The sequence below is a fragment of the Rhinolophus hipposideros genome (genome assembly GCF_964194185.1).
Source record: "Rhinolophus hipposideros genome assembly, chromosome: 21".
Lineage (NCBI taxonomy): Eukaryota > Metazoa > Chordata > Mammalia > Chiroptera > Rhinolophidae > Rhinolophus > Rhinolophus hipposideros.
This window is the reverse complement of record NC_138067.1, coordinates 799,236-812,946: the sequence shown is the minus strand read 5'-3', so window position 1 is coordinate 812,946 and position 13,711 is coordinate 799,236.

Here is a 13,711-nt window from a genome sequence, read left to right as displayed (position 1 = left end):
CAGCCCATGTGTTTCTTGTTGTTTTTTTTTTCTTAGAACCAGAATTCTTATTTTTAAAGAAATCTGCATTAAACAACCACAAATATACCTGTGATACCAAGAGGTGACACACTAGAAGAACCTCGACTTAGGAAAACACAGGACACATATGAAGCGGGTGGTATGAGGTCTGGATTTCACACTTTACCCAACTGGCTAGTCACAGAGTATTTTTTTAAGGCAGAAAAATCACAAATTGATGCAAATGATTCTTTTATCAGATTAATAATCTCAATAGCAATTTTAAGGGAAAAAACAGACTATGGCAAAGTATCTGTCCTAGAAATGTAATCTTTAGTTTATTCTCCACAACAAGATTGCCTTCATAGAACTTAGCACAATCTAAAATTAAAATTGTCTCCGTCGTGAAATTATGACTTGCTCATAACCTGTCTCTGCCCAGGTCTCAGTGCCGTGGATGAGAGCGGCATTCTTGGGCCCTAACACAATGCTGAGCACACAGCTGACATTCAGCAAACATCTGCAGAATGAATTTGTTAATTCTGTCCTAAAATACATTGTTTTCCTTCCTTGAGTCTTTTGAATTTTCTTTTTCTATGCCCATCAAGAGGTGAATGGATAAACAAGATGTCGAATAACCATATAACGGTCTATTACTCAGAGATAAAAGAATAAACTGCTAATACACACGATACCGTGAATACAACGAAACAACGCGCTGAGGCACAGAAGCCAGTCCCACCCGATTCAATGCACGTGGCGTTCTGGAGCAGCAAAGCCACTGTGGTGAGAGAATCCGCACAGAGCTGAGAGGAGGCACTGGAAACGGTGGCAGGGAACGCTGGCGCGGTAGAAACCTACATCTTGACTGGGCTGGGGTTCCATGGTGCATACGTTTGTCAGAACGCATCACACTGTGCACTTAAGGTCTGTGCATCTATGGCATGTAAATTATGCCTTAATCTGAAAATGTTAGGAAGACATGTCTCTTTTTCCCAGCCCATTGTCGAGTGAAGGAGGAAAACTCAGAAAATGTGCCCTGACGGCTCTGCAGTCCCTCTCCCCACGTGCCCACCTCCCTGCACAGTTCCTGGACATTTCAGCCTCTGCCTCCTGCGGGCACACTGTCCACCCTGGCTCTCCCCGACCAGGGCCCTGACTTGTCACAGGTCACAAAGGCAGGGCTTCCGCATGGCAAGCATGCAGTGGGGGGTGCAGGGAAGTGCCTGCTCCTCTGCCAGAGCTGTGAATAGCACTCCTAACAGCCCGTGTGACGCTGCGGTCTCTGTCTGTGGGCCCAGCTGGGCTGCTGATCAATTTTAACTTCTCAAATTGGGTCAGTGAAAAAGGATGGAGCTTCCCGTTCTGCAATCTAAATTCTATTAACTCTGGGAAACATGGAAATTCCAAAGAAAGCCTTTGGCTTCACTGGGATGACTTTTTAGATAGGCCCATTGACCTATTTTCTTTTTAGACTTTTTCTTAATTAAAAGGCCCACATTTCCTGGGTGTTAATAGAGGATTAGCTTGAGAATGGCGCTGACGCATCATGCAGGGAACAAGCAAGGGAAACGGGGGGCCATCCCCTCTCCTAACCAATGCTTACCCACGTCTGAGCTCTTCTTACCCTACAAACCACTGTGCGGCGTCCTCATGTCTGTACAAGGGACCAAGGTAAGTGACAGGACTCCTAAAACTGTGCCTAGTGGGCGATGGCTGTGGCCCAGGCCTTTGGGAACTCTCTGTTAGCTTCTTCTAACAACTGCATCTCTCCCTCCCGATGCTCTCACCCTGACGTCCCTAGTCCCTTTAGTCATGTGACAAGTGCATATTTGGGGCTTGGAGTCACGGTTTGCTTTGGGTTTCCTGATCGCGGTTGTTGCTCGGCCATTGGGGTGCCCGGAGACTTGTGGATGTCTGAGCTGCACCCCGTGTCCTGGGCTTCCCACAGTGAGTTCTGCACTTGACCTGAAGCTCTGGCTTATCCAGAGCCATCCATGGGACACATTTAATTTTGGTGTCCGTCCTGTTCCCAGCCTAAGTCACGTCCAGAAATGCACAACATAACTCCTGGGCAGTTCAGGCACCTGAGTGGCCTGTCGGGCAAGAGAAAGCAAGACGCTGGGCTGGGCTGGGCTCGAGAAGGAAGGGGCCCAGAGGGCACCAGAGGAATGAAAGTCAGGCTTCATCTTCAAGGAGGGGACATGTTCAGGTGAAGGAGGGAGTCTGGGCTCAGCAAACAGAGGAATGCTGTTGGGTAAGAGAACGAGCACTGCTTTTGCCAAAGCAGATTTCTTTCCCCCTGAAATTCAGACATTCCAATCCTAGCTTCACAAGTTTGGCCTGACCACTGACAGCCACCAACAAGCACAAGGGACAAGCAGAGCTGAGGGTGGCAATAAGCACCGCACAGATCAGAGAAAGGCATCCGCGCCCCCTCTGCGCCCGCCTATAGGGCAGGTCTGTAGCTCTGGAAGGTGGGGAACGTGAATGAAGCACTGTGTGCAGTCCTTCAGTATACAGGACAGCTACGACGGATATTTTTCTAGATTATTACCAAAGTCACATTTACCCTGAAACACAGGCCACACAGGTGGTTTCTGAGCATAAACACAAGTGCAAGTCACAGAATAAAGCAACCTGGCCACTGCGTCCTCACTCGCGGCCCATGGCCCAGGCCCGGCTCCCAGGTGGGTCCTCATCCTGACACATAGGCTTGCCCTGCCATTTCTCAGTGTTCAGTGGCCTCTCCTGAGCCCATTAAGCACCTACCTTTAAGGAAACTGATAGTTTCCATTTGGAAATGCACAGAACAGACGTCCCCACTGCGAGGGCACTCTCACCGCGTGCTGCATCGGGACCTGGAGACGGAGGGGCGGCAGCCTCAGCCTCGAGTCCAGAAGCACCTGGCCGGCCATGCCGAGGTCCCAGCCTTCCTCAGCGCCTGGGGCTGCGGGGCCACGAGGGGCGTGGTAGGCCTGCCGGAGTCGCGGAAGGGGGTCCTTATGCGGATGGCATCGGAGCCCCGAGGAGTCAGGCTGCAGCGACCATGCCCTGCGTTAAAGGCTTCCATTCTCTGGTCACATGGCCCCTCGTGACCTCCCTCATAGGTGCAGACGAGTTATTTGTGTGACAGCTTGCTTAAACTTCCCTCTTCCCCCATATTAGACTATAAGCTCTGGGAGGTCAGGGGCTGGGTGACCACAGTGCCTAGCATATAGCTAGTGCTAATAAGTATTAGTTAGAAAAATAGTCTTATTCAACAGGTTTGAATGTCAAGTCCTCTCGTGAGTCCAAGTACAAAATCCAAGTACAGACTTCATGACCCAGGCATTGGGGCTCCCGGATTCCTGCCCCAGCCCGGCTCCCAGCACATCTGGGCCCCCCCTTCCTCTGAACCTTTCCATCCATCCTGGTGAGCAGAGGTCAGCTGCCACACTTCCCATGCGGAACTGTAGTTGTTCACATGGGGCCGTGTCCGCCCACTAGACCAGGGACTGCTGGGAGCAGTGGGGAGCACTAGCGACTGGCAGTGCAGCTTGCATGAAATTGGCCTCCTCCTTTTGCAGCCCCCTCTTAACAGAGGTCACCTGAGTGGGCTCAAACCCTGATTTGCCCCCAGGACCAGGACAGACCCGAGTTATGTTTGCCAAGCTATTCCCTGGTGGTGCCCTTGGAGAAAGCAGCCAGGCGTCCGTGAGTCTAAAGGACTTCCTGTGGACACTGCAGAGAACAGCCGTGGGGGTGGGGCTGCTCGTCCACGGAGCTCACGCTGAGGCCAGCGCAGGCTGTGTCTCTGTGGGCAACGTGGGGAGACCTCACGACGAGGGCTGCCAGCGGCCGGCACAGGGTTTTGTCCTGTGTGTGCTTGATTTTTGTGTAACGGGCCCACGTGACATGTCTAACCACACAAATGGAAGTTTTATGATGATAAGATCAGTTTTTACTAAGATATTTATGTGACAAGCTGACAGATATAAAACTACAAAGATGCTTTTATGCCTCCCATCCGTCCAGAGGAAAAAAAAATAACTACTGAGAAATACTGAGATGATGGGTCACTGAAAAGAATTTATGATGTAAATTACTTAATACCTGGTGAATATCTAATGTGCAGATGAAGTTGGTGTCTGAAGGAGGCAAACTTCGTTTCCTAAGATTATAGCACACGGACCCTCCTGAAGAGAAAACCCCTGTCCCGGATAGGAGGAAGGGGACGCCCAGCCTGTCCCAAACTTGGTCCATCCTGTGGAGGAAAACCGACACCCAAAGCGAGTGTGCACTGAAAGAACCAGCACCGGGAGAGGCCCCGTGCCACGGTGGAGCACGCGGCAAGGGACAGGGAGCCAGCAGAGGACAGGCGGCTTCAGGACATGTCCTGGCAAAGGGCAGGCAGCCACTCTCCTTCCGTCCAGGTGACAACTGACAGGGCAGCCCTCACCTGGGAGTCTGGAGTCCTGCCCAGGGAGAGGCTGGTAGAATCTGCCGTTAGACACCCGCAGCCTGACAGACAACGTCACCTTTCTCTTTGGCTCAGGTGCCCCTCCTTGCCTACGTCGGAGCACGGCCACGCCCTGGGGCCTCGAGCACGACTCCTGTGCCCAGCAGTGGGTGAGGCCTTCACAGCCTGGCCTTCTGCCACCCTCTCTTCTGCTCTGCAAGCAGACCCAGCACTGCCCTTGCCTGCGCAGGGACAAACCAGAGGCAGGGAGAGGTGGCCGGCCGCCCATGCCCTGCCCCAGGGCGGGCTGGGAAGGCTCAGGGAGACCACCCGCATGGCTTTACCAGAGGGCCCAGTTAAGTGGGTCCCACATCCTTGCTTGAGGCTGCACTCACAGTCATGGGGGGGCTGGGCTTTAAAAGCCCCACCTCCCTATGTCCGAAGGTCCTCAAACCCGGGCCAGTGGTCTGGGGAATAGGAATTAGGGATGGACAAAGCCTCCTGAGTATATTTCTCCTTTTGTGGTTGTTCCCTTACAGTGATGCCCCTTCTGGGGAACCACGGAGGGTCAGAGCTGGGTGGGCCCATTTCTAGGTAGAGAGATGGGGTTCCAGAATGGAGAGGGGCTTCTCCTGGGCCACACAGCAAGGCAGCCCCCCAGGACGGCTGTGGCCAGGGTCCTTTGCACCCAGGCCCGCTTCTGCCTGCCGCCCCACCCTCCCCTCCTGGGTCCTGCCCCCTCCAGCGTGTTCTCTCAGGCCGGTTATTTCCAGGGTGTCTGCAGGGTGCTGACCTTCCCCTGCAACACATCTGTCGCTCAGGAGAGCATGAGCGTGCGTGTGTGCGTGTGAACGCGTGCACTGGGCATTCGGCCCAAATTACACTCCTGCTGTATTGTATCTCACATCCATCTTCTGTGTGCTCCTCAGCACTGTCTCATTTAAATAAAACTTCCATTTGTAACAATCCTATAAATAGAAAGCCTTATTGATCCGGGCCCCACCGGCAGCTGCACTTTGGTTATCGCTGAAGCCTGACCGGTTAATGTGAGAGCGACGATTTATTATGCGGCAAGATCCAGCGCAAGGCCACGCCACCTCGGGCTCCCAACACTGGTGGCTGAGCTCGACCCAGCGAGCTCCAGGGCTGTCCTCAGAGCCGGCCAGTGTGCTCTCGGTTTGCCATTTCAGCACCCCGGCGCTCCTGGTGGAGCCCCCTGTGCCGCCGCGTCTGACGGGGGGAAGACGCTCGCCGCAGAGCACCACAGAAACTGGCCTGTATTAGTGGCAGCCGAGCTGGGCACATGTGAGTGGACTGGCCATTGTGTCTCACCCACTGAGAGGTCAGACTGCCCACATGCACACGTGGGCATCTGCAGCGCCCACTCGTCTGTGAGTGGCACTCGTTTCTCCAGGAGCTGTGGGCTTCGCGTGTGGACCCACTGCTCTGTCAGGTAAGCCACTCGCCACGATTCTTATTAATCTGCTGCGCATTGATAGCTTATAATCAAATATTTCCCCCAAATTCATGGAAACTAGGTATGCGTGGGATGTTGGCTTGCTAACGGAGAAGAGACCTCAGATTATTTCCACACAGAGAACTCTGTCTCAGCGCTCCCCTCTTCACCAGCAGAAACTCCGTTCACGTTCAGGGCTCTGTCCCCAGCAGGCCGAGACCTCCCGCCAGGGCCTGCCCACGACTGAGAACTCATCCTGGGTCCTCAGACACATGGCGCCTTGGACACCGGACACCTTAAGCAAAACCTCAAAGCTGGACGTGCAGGAAACTTGTTGTCACCACAATGTCACAGGGACCCATCTAACCAGAAGTGAACAAAGCTGGCCTCTTCCTTCGGGCCGATGCCCCCAGGCCTACGGGCCTTGCCTCTGCAGCCTCGGCAACACTTCCGACGCATGTGGCCCAGCAGGTTTAGGTTGTGATTTTCCGTGGCTTTTGCCCGAGCAGGACCGTCACTCTACATGCCCCGCGCTAACACCACGTCAGGAAACATAAGCACCACACACCTCTCTCCAGGGTACCCAGGAGGCTACAGGAACTCAGCATTGCCAGGTTGCTCCAGGAACAAAGGATCAAACTTGAGTGGGTACTTGTTCTATTTTCACGTCATTAACAGGCTAGACAAGTGGATGGTTGTCCCTATGGACTGAAGGGGGAATCCCACCTCACTTGGAGCTGTCTGCAGGTGGAAAGAATCATTTCCAGTTTCCACCAGTTCCATGGAAGTTGCAAACATCACAGGGCAGTGTGTGATGTTTGCACAGAAGGAGCCGGTCTATTCCTCCCTCACACACGTGGCGTTTCCTCACTGAGAACGAGGCTGAGCTTGCTTATCTGTTACGCTGTAATACAGGTCTTCACAGTCCTTTTTACTGTTAAATTTTAATAACTTGGGTTATAGGTAGGATAGAAACAATATCTAAGTGGCATTTAAAAGCAAATCTATTAAATTTTAGGGTACCTGCATTACATGGTTAGAACATTATCATTTAGACCCTGCAAGGGAATGGCCACCATATGAGAGAAGGAAATTGTGTACTTTGGAAAACACAATCCAAGTCTAATATCATCTGTGACAAGAAAACTCTCTACTCATTACCAGGAAGATTGTTTTTATCCTGCCCATAACTAAAGTTATTAAAGTTTGAGAACTGTAAAATGCTTCATGAGAAACTGCAGAATAAATGTTAACAGCTAGGACCTGCACTGGTATTTGCTGATGATAAATTTTAAATCTCAATTGTGAGGTAGTGCCATGGCCTGTGGTACCCCCCCCACACACACACACACATTGTGAGTGTGAAAGCACTAAATGGTAAACTAATAAGCAGGTAACCATGGTAACCACAATGCTGTCCAAAGGGGTGGGAGAGGAACTTCTAGTTGGATTCAAGAGAGGGGCTGATATTCTGTCACAAAGCCAGAGCAACGTGACCCACCTTCTCCTCGCTTACCCGACACCATCTTCTGTCCATACCCTCCATACACTGGAGACCACATGTCTGCAAGGACAGAAAGAGTGGCAGCACCTTGCCCACGAGAGATGACACGGGAAGCACAGGACACTGAGTACAAGCACGTTGCCCACGGGGGGAGTGGTCCCTGAGCCAGTCTCAGCATGTGGGGAAGGAAGCACAGGGGCCACAGCCATGTGTCCTGGCGACGCCCTACGAGATGCTGGCAATGGCAGCTGGGCCTGTGAGGGTCTCAGAGTTCTTGTGGACCCCTCCATAGCTCAGCGAGGGGGAACGGCTTCCCGTGCCCTCAGGAAGAGGGTAAAAGTGCAGTCTGATAGCTGCCCACTGCACTACTGGGTCTCAGCATGACGGGGAGAATCCACGAGCTCTCTGCAGCCCCAGCGGGCACGGGAGCTGAGGGAAGGCTGGTGCGCTGGTAGGGAGGGATGGGCCAAGGTGGGAAAAGTGTGCGGAGACCAGGTGTGGAGGGTCTGAATTGCTGGCTAAGAGATCTGCTGTCATTCCTCAGGCAGTGGCATTTCTGAGGGTTTTGGGGCGCAGGTGGGGAGAGTGCAGGGAGCTGAGTTTAGGAAGACTCCTTTGCAGGATGTGGTTTGAGGGGACAACAGAATGGACAGGGGCTAGCAAGGAGCGGTTGTCACAGTTCAAGAAAGAGGTGAAGTTTGTCATCTTTTTTCTCATGAGGCCCGAGGGACTCCCTCAGAATTCTCAGGGTCTGTTCTCCTGCATACGTCTCACTCGGTGTGAAGGATACAAATGTGCTCCGACAAAGGGGCTGCCGACTCCAGGGGCCAAACTCTTGCCCTGAGTGTGCCAAGCAGGCAGTAGAGAAGGCCTTGTGCATGGTGGGTCCTGCCACACACTGGAGAGCCCACGGAGCAGGAGGCAATCGCCCCCAGAACTACTGAAGCACTGCGTCAGCAAGGCGCTATGTCCCTCTGAGTGTGTCTTCAGCTCGAATGTAGAGGGTGGGAACTGGACTGAGCGACCCCAATTCACCAGCCCTCTCAGGCCCTTCTCCTCCTGAGGGGGTCACCGTCCTCCCCCTCTTTGGTGTCTTCCATCGGTTCCCGCCACTCCTCGCAGGAGAGGGGGTGTGGGGGACACCTGAAAAGGCGAAGGCACATGGGCTGGGGACAAGTGCCAGGGGAGGCTCAGGACCTCACGCGTGGTCAGCAGCCTCCACGGGCCATGCCGACGGCTGCGCGGCCCGGGCACCAGCCAGCTCAGGCCTAGTCTGGCGGCACTGCCTCACCTCCTCCTCCAGGCAGCAAGTGCAGCCCCTCACCACCCGCCACCACCCACCCCTCTGGGGGGCCCTTTCTGCCTGTTTTCAGCACACAGGTACCCACAGCCTCAAGCCTGGGAAGAAGCAGGGCAGGGAAATGGCTCTATTAGCCAAGGACTGACGACTGACTTGCATCACTTTCCTTTAATTATGTAAGATTGTTGTCCAAATCATTAGGTAAAAATTTGACGTGACTCTTCTTTCAATTAAATACAATGACGAGAGCAAAGTCTGTATTAGTGTGCAGATTCCCCCGGAGAGTGCCCTTTCTGCACACCGCAATGTCTATTAGCTTGCTGCCAAAATGAAGGTCACCAGACAGGAGCCCCCTCCCCCGAGCCTTATTTCCTTGAGCACACACTGTAATCAGGCGAGATGTGTCGCACCCGGGAAGCTGTGGTGCAATCACGGTGAGTACGTCCCCTCACGGCAGCCTGGCCCTGCTCTCCCAAGTGCTCAGAAGGTCACAGGTCCTGGGCCTGGCGCACAGGCTCCTGTTCACGGGCTTCGTCCTTCCCAGCGTCCTGACTAAGGAAGAGACCAGGAATCCCAGTGCCCGACGACCTGAGCTGCCCGAGGGCCGGAAGCTCCCTGTGGATGGAGTCAGCTGCAAAGAGCACGTGGAGGGGACAAAACTGATCCACTTCCTTGTGTATGAAGCAGGAATGCAACCTTCTTCATTTTTCTACAACAACTTAATGTCTAATATGAGTCTTCATTCTGTTTTGTGGTAAATTAATCTCAGATAATTCAAGGCTCTTTCCTGCGATTGTCTAAATTCAAGGAAATTCTGCAGAGCGAAGTGCCTGGGGCGCCAGAGAAGGATCGAGCCCTTGGTCCTCAGTCTGCGCTGCCATCCACGGAGAACAGCGTCCTGCCTGACCCCTGCTGTCCACCTGGGCGGTCGGGGCCCTAGTCATCTCACTCATGTGAACAGGAAAAAAGATTCCGGGCCGGGTTGAGGATGAGCTCCTCTGAGAAGGTCAAAACAAAGCACGCAGGCCCTGAGCACCACACATCTCTACACTCCACTGTCTGGACCAGCCTCCACTGTCCACACTTCTGGAACACCACACTGGCTCTCTTCTGGGGAACCACCTCTTCTCATCTCCCCGTCCGGATGCTTTAGAAGGAACAGAACCCACATGGCAGCTCTGAGGGGACAAGTGACTTAGCCTCCAGCCCGTTTCACTACCCTGGCCCGACTGACGGGGTCGGGGGTAAATCCTTCAGGACTGTCCACTGAGGGCCCTCCTGTGGGAACATGGCTGGAATTCCTGGGGAAACCCAGTACATTTGGGGGAGCTCATGCGCTGGAAGGCTGAAGCTGGGCATTCTGGGGGCAATCTGGCACCATCGGGATAGAACCTGCCTGTGAAACAATGGGGTGTGGGTGCGTGCAGAGGAGGGATGGGAAGAGATGGGATTGTGCTGGCCTGGTTGAGCCCCCGGCCCCGCTATGCTCGAAAACATCTGTACTCTCCACTTTTCACTTCCATGAATGATAATTTCCCTTTCCTGCTCAGGCTAGTTTGAGCTGTGCTTCTGTGCAACCAGAATAATCTGAGTCAAATATTATGGATCTAAAAGGAAAAAATCATTCCAGCTTAAGAGACCTAAGGACAGGACAGACCCAGGCATGGTGGGCTCTGAAGCTTGTACCATTTTAGCACTCTCTTTAAGAAAAAGAATTTCACATTACAAATACAGAAATTGGCATAGGCCCTTTTTATAATAGGAAAGGACGCATGCAAACAGGGACCCTGATACTTAAGCTTCTTAACTCCCTCATAATGGGAGGCCCAGGGACTGGTCTCCATTGCCCCAGGAAGATGTTGATAAAAGCGCTTAATCTCTGTCGGTTTCAGTTTCACCATCTAAAGAAGGAGGGTTGATCTAAGTTAAAATCTTGCCCACCGTGTGTTTACAATCTGTACTGAAGAAACGCTGTCACTTAAAAGCATTTTTTCATTCCTTGCTTGGATGAAAATCTCTGTCTGTCCAGGGTCTCTGCATCACTCTTTCCTGCCTCCCTTCTGCTCCGCCAACACTGGCCCAAGTGATGGGTCCGAGACCCAGGACAGCCGCACACTGCCTGCCATCTTGGCGGGCACAGTCCTGCCCAGCACAGGCAGGACGCTGACTTGGGAGAATGATGCCAAGTTACTGTCCCCTCTTAGGAAGCGTTTCTTTCTCAGCTGTCTGGGAAAAGTCGCTTTCGTAAAGAATGTTTTCATACAAAATTTCTAAAATGCTGAAAATACAATAAGATTAACGGCCCCTGGAGGCAATGGCTTAAATATTTTATCTTCTTAGATATCAGTTACAGTGCACTCTCCTCCAAGGATCTAAAGTCTTTTAAATATAGCATCTAATTAATCGTCCTGTCATCTGTGGATGGAGCAGCAGCACCACCCCGATTTCACAGGTGAGGACACAGACACCGTGGGAGGGGTATCCGTGGCCAGAAGCAGCCCAATTCCAACCCATGGAGACCCAGCCACACCACTGGCAGCTGACCCAATGGGGGCACCATTCGTAAAACCTTTGGAAAGATGCCACTCCTGGCCCTCACCCCACGGGCGTTTCAGCTCCAGCAGCCAGAGACACCAAAACGATACCAAGGAAGACTGGGACGTCTAGTGAATGAGTCACCTCATCAAGAGCGGAGCGACTCAGGACCCCATGGCCACGCCCCAACAGAGCTCCTCATCTCTGTATTTTCACAAGCGGCTTATTTTTAAACATCCCCTTTATTAATATAGTTCTTGAGCTAAAATGGTGTTTCTCCCCAATTAACGAGAGAACAGTTCAGATCATTAGCTTCCACTGACTGCACCCCCCACCACCAGCCACGTGCCAGACAGGGTCACCCATGACCTCTGACCCTCAGCCCTAAAATGCACCGTCACGTTCTCCTGTCACACGGGCAGAGCTGGAGCCTCTGCGAGCTTAACTAACTGGTTCCAACTAGAGAGCTGGTGGACGGTAGGAGTCTTTCCACGACGACCTGCCGACTACTTCTCCGTTTTATTCTTTAAGGCACTTGATTGTTCAGACTGAGCCTTGAGCAGTATGGCCTGCCCCTTCTGGTGACTTCTGCAAGACACAGAAGCTCAGGACAGAGATACGTCCGCTGATGAGAACAACTTCGCCGTAGCCGTCCCCGGTGCCACTGCAGGTGTGAGGGCCACAGCGCAGGGTTTGAGAAGGAGCAGTTTAAGCTCAGAAATCAGCCAGAGCCTCGTGCAGAGGAAAGCAGGTCTCTCGTTGACAAAAGTGCTCAGCCTTCATACGGCGCTCCTGCCTCCCCCCAAGTCCAGAGTGCCGACCCTGCAGTGAAAGCCCAAAGGAGGTGCGGAAACACCAAATGCAATGCCCCTCGCTTTTGGCCTACATGCAGATCTCCCAGGGAGAGAAATACTCGTACAATGGAGATGGCGGGGAAGAAAGAGAGCAAAGAGAACAGAGATGGAAGTGAAGGAGAAGGCTGCGTGTGAGCATGTGTGTGTGTGTGTGCGTGTGTGTGTGTGTGTGTGTGTGTGTGTGTGTGTGTGTGTAGGGAGGGAAAGAGAAGATGGATGAGCATATGTCAAGGACAGACCAGGAGCAACAAAGACAGAAAGAAAAGGCCATCAAAGAGTGGAAGAAGAAACAGACAGAGACACAAAAGTGGAAAGGGGTGAGGGAAGGAGAAAGAAAGAGGAGAAGAGGCTGGAAGAGAAAACCCAGCACTGAGACGGGAGCCTCTGACCCAAGCTGTAAAATGACAAGGATTGAGTGAGCAGTTTTTAATACAGATAATATTGTCCATGTAGTCTATAAATATAAAATTAAATGCTGACCTCTCTGGTCCATGTCAAAAGTCCCAGGCAGTGTCAGCACATATTGTTTTTATTTGTTTCAAGAGAAAATAGATCAACAACATTAAGCTCCCAATGAACAGAGAATTGAATGAATTAAAAAGCACAGGCATAAATCGTGCCGGTTTTATTGGCACCGTGATACACATGCCTGAGGCAGTGGGGTCTGGAGCGCGCTCTGGACCCTGCAGCCTCTTCGCCACCAAGAAAGGAAAGGAGATATTAAGACCAGGCGCTGTTGTCCAGTCTTCCAGCCTCGACCCGTCACCATACGACAAAGGCTCTAGCACACGTCTCGAGAAATCCTGGGAAGGAGGAGCACCTGGTCACAAGGCAATCTGTAGAGACCCTCGAGGAGCCAGGGGGACCCAGGGCCCCCTCACCAGCTCCCTGTTACAAGAGGAGCCGTCCAGAGCAGCCCGGAGGCGGAGGCGGGCGGCCCTCACTCCCCCGCCCTGCTCCAGCTTTCCTAGGCCGGGTGGGTATTCGCGGGAAGAGCTGCCTGCCAGCCAGGGAAATGCATTTTATTTCCAGCTCAGGAATTCACACCAGAGCTCGGGCAGTTGCTAAATAAAGCATCCTTCCTTTCACAAAGGCAGCTTCATGTGGACCTTTCAGCACTGACTTCATGATGAATCTGAACAATTCTTAATTATAGAGACAGAGCTGAGCACAGCACTCAGAGAGAGGAGCCAAATGTTCATGAGTCACAGTCTTTGCCTGGCCAGTCTGGCCCCCAGAAGCCGCACAGAGGAGAACCCCAGAGAGGCAGAGCCTTCCGGCCACCACACCCCCTCCTTCATTCACTACCTCTCCGGGCTGTAAGTCTGGAGGCTGGAGGCAGGCAGGGTGCAGACAGAATGAATTCTTGAAAATATCTGCTACGCTTTTCCATGATCCCTTAGCTGCCATCATCAGCTGAAAACAGGAGGATCCCGTGACTTGGGGAGAAAGATGTGAGGAAAAGGCAACAGAAATCGAACTGAAAGCAGTTTCATTTGCAAACAAAAGAAATGCTATAGATTTATAAATGGATGGTAAACAAATTGACTAAATCATTAAAACTCAAGAAATAATTTCCTTTTGAAACAAATTTACAAAGCAATAAATAAAAATCATTTGG